This window comes from Triticum aestivum, chromosome 2B (assembly GCF_018294505.1).
Source record: "Triticum aestivum cultivar Chinese Spring chromosome 2B, IWGSC CS RefSeq v2.1, whole genome shotgun sequence".
Taxonomy (NCBI): domain Eukaryota; kingdom Viridiplantae; phylum Streptophyta; class Magnoliopsida; order Poales; family Poaceae; genus Triticum; species Triticum aestivum.
The window spans coordinates 727,689,328-727,696,853 of NC_057798.1; positions in this window are offsets into that span (position 1 = coordinate 727,689,328).

Consider the following 7,526-nt stretch of genomic DNA (forward strand, 5'->3'; position numbering starts at 1 on the left):
ATCAACTAGCATGACTCTAATATTACCACCTTCATATCTCAAAACAATTATTAAGCATCAAGTTGATCATAGCATCCAATTCACTTCCTATGATAGTTTTTATTATACCCAATTTGGATGCCCACCATTCTAGGACCAATTTTATAACCATAGAAAATACCATGCTGTTCTAAAAGACTCTCAAAATAATATAAGTGAAGCAAGAGAGACCAAAAATTTCTACAAAATTAAGCCACCACCGTGCTCTAAAAGATATAAGTGAAGCTCTAGAGCAAAAATTATCTAGCTCAAAAGATATAAGTGAAGCACATAGAGTATTCTAATAAATTTCCAATCAAGTATTTCTCTCTAAATAGGTGTGTACAGCAAGGATGATTGTGGTAAACTAAAAAGCAAATACTAATATCATACACGACGCTCCAAGCAAAACACATATCATGTGGCGAATAAAAATATAGCTGCAAGTAAAGTTACCGATAGACGAAGACGAAAAAGGGGATGCCTTCCGGGGCATGTATTACAGAACAAGTAAAGAGACTTGTCGGTAATGAGATTGAACTAGGTATGAAGATACCACGATCGAATCTTGAGCAAGTAACATACCGACAGACAAAGGGAATTACGTATGTTGTCATAAGGTCGACCAATAAAGATCTTCGTAGAATATGTAGGAACCAATATGGGCATCCAGGTTCCGCTATTGGTTATTGATCGGAGAGGTGTATCGGTCATGTCTACATAGTTCTCAAACCCGTAGGGTCCGCATGCTTAACGTTCATTGATGATATAGTATTATATGAGTTATGTATGTTGGTGACTGAATGTTGTTCGGTGTCCCGGATGAGATCACGGACATGACGGGGAGCTCTGGAATGGTCCGGAGGTAAAGATTGATATATAGGATGATATAGTTAGGCCAAGGGGTAAATCCCACGAGGTTTTTGGAAGGTGCAAAAGGATGTTTTGCAGAGGACAGGAACCAAACGTAGCAGACCCTAAAGTCTGGTCCTGGGCCAGACGCCGAGGCCCATGGCATCTTGACCAGACACCAAGGATTGTGGCGTCCGGTCCTGGAAGTCCGAGAAGGACTCTTCCTTGCGGGCAAAACCGACTTTGAGGAGGCTCTTTCTCCAAGTTTCGACCCCAGGGCTCAACATATAAATATAGGGGCAGGGCTAGCACCCGGAACATATCAAGATACACCAAACCATGTGCTGGCAACCCCGTCCCTCTAGTTTACCCTCTGTCATAATTTTGGTTGTGCTTGGCAAAGCCCTGCGGAGATTGTTCTTCACCACCACCATCACCATACCGCCGTGCTGCCGGAACTCATCTAGTACTTCGCCCCTCTTGTTGGATCAAGAAGGCGAGGACGTCATCAAGCTGAACGTGTGCTGAACATGGAGGTGTTGTATGTTCGGTACTTGATCGGGACGGATCGTGAAGGTGTATGACTACATCAACTACGTTGATAAACGCTTCTGCTTAGCGATCTTCAAGGGTATGAAGATGCTCTCCCTCTTTCGTAGCTATACATCTCCATGAATAGATCTTGCGTATGCGTAGAATTTTTTTTGTTTTCCATGCAATGTTTCCCATCACTTATTGGGCTTGGTCAAGCCTTTTCTCTAATTTTTTTTGTTGTTTTGGCCTCTGGGTGGTGCCTTGTAGCTTGCATGCAGTGTTGAATGAATGGATTGCACCATTCCATCTTTCTGGTCAAAAGCATGTTATTATTTGGACTGCAACAGTCTTATGGATCTTATGGGAAACTTCAAGCAATGCTTGTCTATAGAATAAAATTCTTTCTGATCTGACTATAGTAGTATTCACTATCTGTTCAACACTTTAGCATCTAGCGTAGGGAAAGGGGGTGTTGTGTTGGCATCTTGACGTCTATGGCGAGTGATGGTTGATGTTTTCTAGCGTTCGCAAGGTTGGGCTTCATTGGTGTAATGGCTGACATTGTTAAATTGATGGGATGTTCTTAGAGGAAAACGACCCCAACCCTGATTCCATTCATCCATACCTCAGGCCGGCAATGGTTAACTATTACCCGTGTCCCCGTGGATAATTACTCTATTAGGGGACGGGGATCTGCCAGGTTTAACGCTCATGGGGAAGCTGGTGGGTCAAATACATTACCCAGCGTGCAAGGCGGGGATGGGGATGGAATAGCATTACCCGTGCCCGTTACCTGCCTTACCCACGAAGGCCTGAGATACAGTCTCTAAAATTAGGAGACCCCATGTAATTCCGGTCCTACCCACTCAAATTTCCACCCATCTGACCACTTTGGCCAAAATTCCCTAAGAAAACCCTAGCCACAACATATTACTTATTGTGCTTAAATGCTATTTATTCCACTGAAAGGTTATCAAAGGTTGTTGTTGATTGCGTATATGGGTTTTCCCATGGGGATAAAAACCAATGGGGATGGGGATGGGGCTTTTTTAATATCCGTAGACGGGTATGGGGATGGGGTGTTGGAAATATGCCCTAGAGGCAATAATAAAAGGATTATTATTATATTTCCTAGTTCATGAAACTTGTCTTTTATTCATGCTATAATTGTATTATCCGGAAATCGTAATGCACGTGTGAATACTTAGACCACAACATGTCCCTAGTGAGCCTCTAGTTGACTAGCTCGTTGATCAACAGATAGTCATGGTTTCCTGACTATGGACATTTGGATGTCGTTGATAACGGGATCACATCATTGGGAGAATGATGTGATGGACAAGACCCAATCCTAAGCATAGCACAAGATCGTGTTGTTCGTTTTGCTAGAGCTTTTCCAATGTCAAGTATCTCTTCCTTAGACCATGAGATCGTGTAACTCCCGGATACCGTAGAAGTGCTTTGGGTGTACCAAATGTCACAACGTAACTGGGTGACTATAAAGGTGCACTACAGGTATCTCCGAAAGTGTCTATTGGGTTGACACGGATCGAGGCTGGGATTTGTCACTCCGTATTACAGAGAGGTATCACTGGGCCCACTCGGTGGTGCATCATCATAATGAGCTCAAAGTGACCAAGTGTCTGGTCACGGGATCATGCATTACAGTATGAGTAAAGTGACTTGCCGGCAACGAGATTGAACGAGGTATTGGGAAACCGACGATCGAATCTTGGGCAAGTAACATACCGTCTGACAAAGGGAATAGTATACGGGGTTGCTTGAATCCTCGACATCGTGGTTCATCCGATGAGATCATCGAGGAGTATGTGGGAGCCAACATGGGTATCTAGATCTCGCTGTTGGTTATTGACCAGAGAGCCGTCTCGGTCATGTCTACATGTCTCCCGAACCCGTAGGGTCTACACACTTAAGATTCGGTGACGCTAGGGTTGTATGAATGTGAGTATGCAGCATACCGAAAGTAGTTCGGAGTCTCGGATGAGATCTCGGGCATCATGAGGAGTTCCGGAATGGTCCGGAGGTAAAGAATTATATATAGGAAGTGCTGTTTCGGCCATCAGGAAAGTTTCGGGGTCACCCGGTATTGTACCGGGACCACCGGAAGGGTCCCAGGGGTCCACCGGGTGGGGCCACCTATCCCGGAGGGCCCCGTGGGCTGAAGTGGGGAGGGAACCAGCCCCTGGTGGGCTGGTGCGCCCCCCACTTGGGCCCCCCTGCGCCTAGGGTTGGAAACCCTAGGGTGGGGGGGCGCACCACTTGCCTTGGGGGGCACTCCACCCCCCTGGCCGCCGCCCCCCTTGGGAGATTCAATCTCCAGGGCCGGAGCCCCCCCTGGGGGCCTATATAAAGGAGGGGGAGGGAGGGCAGCCGCACCCTAAGTCTTGGCGCCTCCCTCCCCTGCTACACCTCTTCCTCCTCCCGTAGTTGCTTGGCGAAGCCCTGCCGGAGTCTTGCTGCATACACCACCACGCCGTCATGCTGCTGGATCTTCATCAACCTCTCCTTCCTCCTTACTGGATCAAGACGGAGGAGACGTCATGCTGACCGTACGTGTGTTGAACGCGGAGGTGCCGTCCGTTCGACGCTAGGATCTCTGGTGATAGGATCACGACGAGAACGACTACCTCAACCCCGTTCTCTTGAACGCTTCCGCACGCGATCTACAAGTGGTATGTAGATGCATCTCTCTCTCTCGTTGCTAGATGAACTCATAGATGGATCTTGGTGAACGTAGGAATTTTTTTATTTTATGCAACGTTCCCGAACAGTGGCATCATGAGCTAGGTCTATGCGTAGTTCTCTATTGCATGAGTAGAACACAAATCTGTTGTGGGCGTAGATCTTGTCAACTTGCTTGCCACTACTAGTCTTTTCTTGCTTCAGCTGTGGGATGAAGCGGCTCGGACCGACCTTACACGTACGCTTACGTGAGACAGGTTCCACTGACTGACATGCACTAGTTGCATAAGGTGGCTAGCGGGTGTCTGTCTCTCCTACTTTAGTTGGAGCGGATTCGATGAAAAGCGTCCTTATGAAGGGTAAATAGAAGTTGACAAAATCACGTTGTGGTTATTCGTAGGTAAGAAAATGTTCTTGCTAGAACCCAATTGCAGCTATGTAAAAGATGCAACAACAACAATTAGAGGACGTCTAACTTGTTTTTGCAGCAATTGTCATGTGATGTGATATGGCCAGAAGTTGTGATGAATGATGAATGATATATTGTGATGTATGAGATCATGTTCTTGTAATAGGAATCACGACTTGCATGTCGATGAGTATGACAACCGGCAGGAGCCATAGGAGTTGTCTTAATTATTGTATGACCTGCGTGTCAATGATTTAACGCCATGTAATTACTTTACTTTATTGCTAAACCGTTAGCTATAGTAGTAGAAGTAATAGTTGGCGAGCAACTTCATGGAGGCACAATGATGGAGATCATGATGATGGAGATCATGGTGTCATCCCGGTGGCGAATATGATCATGGAGCCCCGAAGATGGAGATCGAAGGAGCTATATGATATTGGCCATATCATGTCACTACTTTATATAATTGCATGTGATGTTTATTATGTTTTATGCATCTTGTTTACGTAGAACGGCGGTAGTAAATAAAATGATCCCTTATAATAATTTCAAGAAGGTGTTCCCCCTAACTATGCACCGTTGCTAAAGTTCGTCGTTTCGAATCACCACATGATGATCGGGTGTGATAGATCCTTACGTTCACATACAATGGGTGTAAGACAGTTTTACACATGCATAAACACTTAGGGTTAACTTGACGAGCCTAGCATGTACAGACATGGCCTCGGAACACAAGAGACCGAAAGGTCGAACATGAGTCGTATGGAAGATACGATCAACATGGAGATGTTCACCGATGATGACTAGTTCGTCTCACGTGATGATCGGACATGGCCTAGTCGACTCGGATCGTGTAACACTTAGATGACTAGAGGGATGTCAAATATGAGTGGGAGTTCATTAAATAATTTGATTAGATGAACTTAATTATCATGAACTTAGTCCAAAATCTTTGCAAAATATGTCTTGTAGATCAAATGGCCAACGCTCATGTCAACATGAACTTCAACGCGTTCCTAGAGAAAACCAAGCTGAAAGATGATGGCAGCAACTATTTGGACTGGGTCCGAAACCTGAGGATTATCCTCATAGCAGCCAAGAAAGCATATGTCCTAGAAGGACCGCTAGGTGAAGCACCCATCCCAGAGAACCAAGACGTTATGAACGCTTGGCAGTCACGTGCTGATGATTACTCCCTCATCCAGTGCGGCATGCTTTATAGCTTAGAACCGGGGCTCCAAAAGTGTTTTGAGCAACACAGAGCATATGAGATGTTCGAGGAGCTGAAAATGGTTTTTCAAGCTCATGCCCGGGTCGAGAGATATGAAGTCTCCGACAAGTTCTATAGTTGTAAGATGGAGGAAAACAGTTCTGTCAGTGAGCACATACTCAAAATGTCTGGGTTGCACAACCGCCTGTCCCAGCTGGAGATCAACCTCCCGGACGAGGCGATCATTGACAGAATCCTTTAGTCGCTCCCACCGAGCTACAAGAGCTTTGTGATGAACTACAATATGCAGGGGATGGTGAAGACCATTCCTGAAGTATTTTCAATGCTGAAGTCAACAGAGGTTGAAATCAAGAAAGAACATCAAGTGTTGATGGTCAATAAGACCACTAAGTTCAAGAAGGGCAAGGGTAAGAAGAACTTCAAGAAGGACTACAAAGATGTTCCCGCGCCCGGTAAGCCAGTTGCTGGGAAGAGGTCAAAGAATGGACCCAAGCCTGAGACTGAGTGCTTTTATTGCAAAGGGAAGGGTCACTGGAAGCGGAACTGCCCCAAATACTTAGCGGACAAGAAGGCCGGCAACACTAAAGGTATATGTGATATACATGTAATTGATGTGTACCTTACCAGTACTCGTAGTAACTCCTGGGTATTTGATACCGGTGCCGTTGCTCACATTTGTAACTCACAGCAGGAGCCGCGGAATAAGCGGAGACTCGCGAAGGACGAGGTGACGATGCGCGTCGCAAATGGTTCCAAGGTTGATGTGATCACTGTCGGCACGCTACCTGTACATTTACCCACGGGATTAGTTATGAACCTCAATAATTGTTATTTAGTGCCAAGTTTGAGCATGAACATTGTATCTGGATCTCGTTTAATACAAGATGGCTACTCATTTAAATCCGAGAATAATGGTTGTTCTATTTATATGAGAGATATGTTTTATGGTTATGCCCCGATGGTCAATGGTTTATTCTTAATGAATCTCGAGCGTAATGTTACACATATTCATAGTGTGAAGACCAAAAGATGTAAAGTTGATAACGATAGTCCCACATACTTGTGGCACTGCCGCCTTGGTCACATTGGTGTCAAGCGCATGAAGAAGCTCCATGCTGATGGACTTTTAGAGTCTCTCGATTATGAATCATTTGACACATGCGAACCATGCCTCATGGGCAAAATGACCAAGACTCCATTCTCTGGAACAATGGAGCGAGCAACCAACTTATTGGAAATCATACATACCGATGTGTGCGGTCCAATGAGCATTGTGGCTCGCGGAGGATATCGTTATGTTCTCACTCTCACTGATGACTTGAGTAGATATGGGTATGTCTACTTGATGAAACACAAGTCTGAGACCTTTGAAAAGTTCAAGGAATTTCAGAATGAAGTAGAGAATCAACGTGACCGAAAGATAAAATTCTTATGATCGAATCATGGAGGAGAATATTTAAGTCACGAATTTGGTATGCACTTACGGAAATGTGGAATTGTTTCACAACTGACGCCGCCTGGAACACCTCAGCATAACGGTGTGTCCGAACGTCGTAATCGCACTCTATTAGATATGGTGCAATCTATGATGTCTCTTACCGATTTACCGCTATCATTTTGGTGATACGCTCTAGAGACAGCTGCGTTCACTTTAAATAGGGCACCGTCTAAATCCGTTGAGACGACACCATATGAATTATGGTTTGGGAAGAAACCTAAGCTGTCGTTTCTAAAAGTTTGGGGATGCGATGCTTATGTCAAGAAACTTTAACCTGA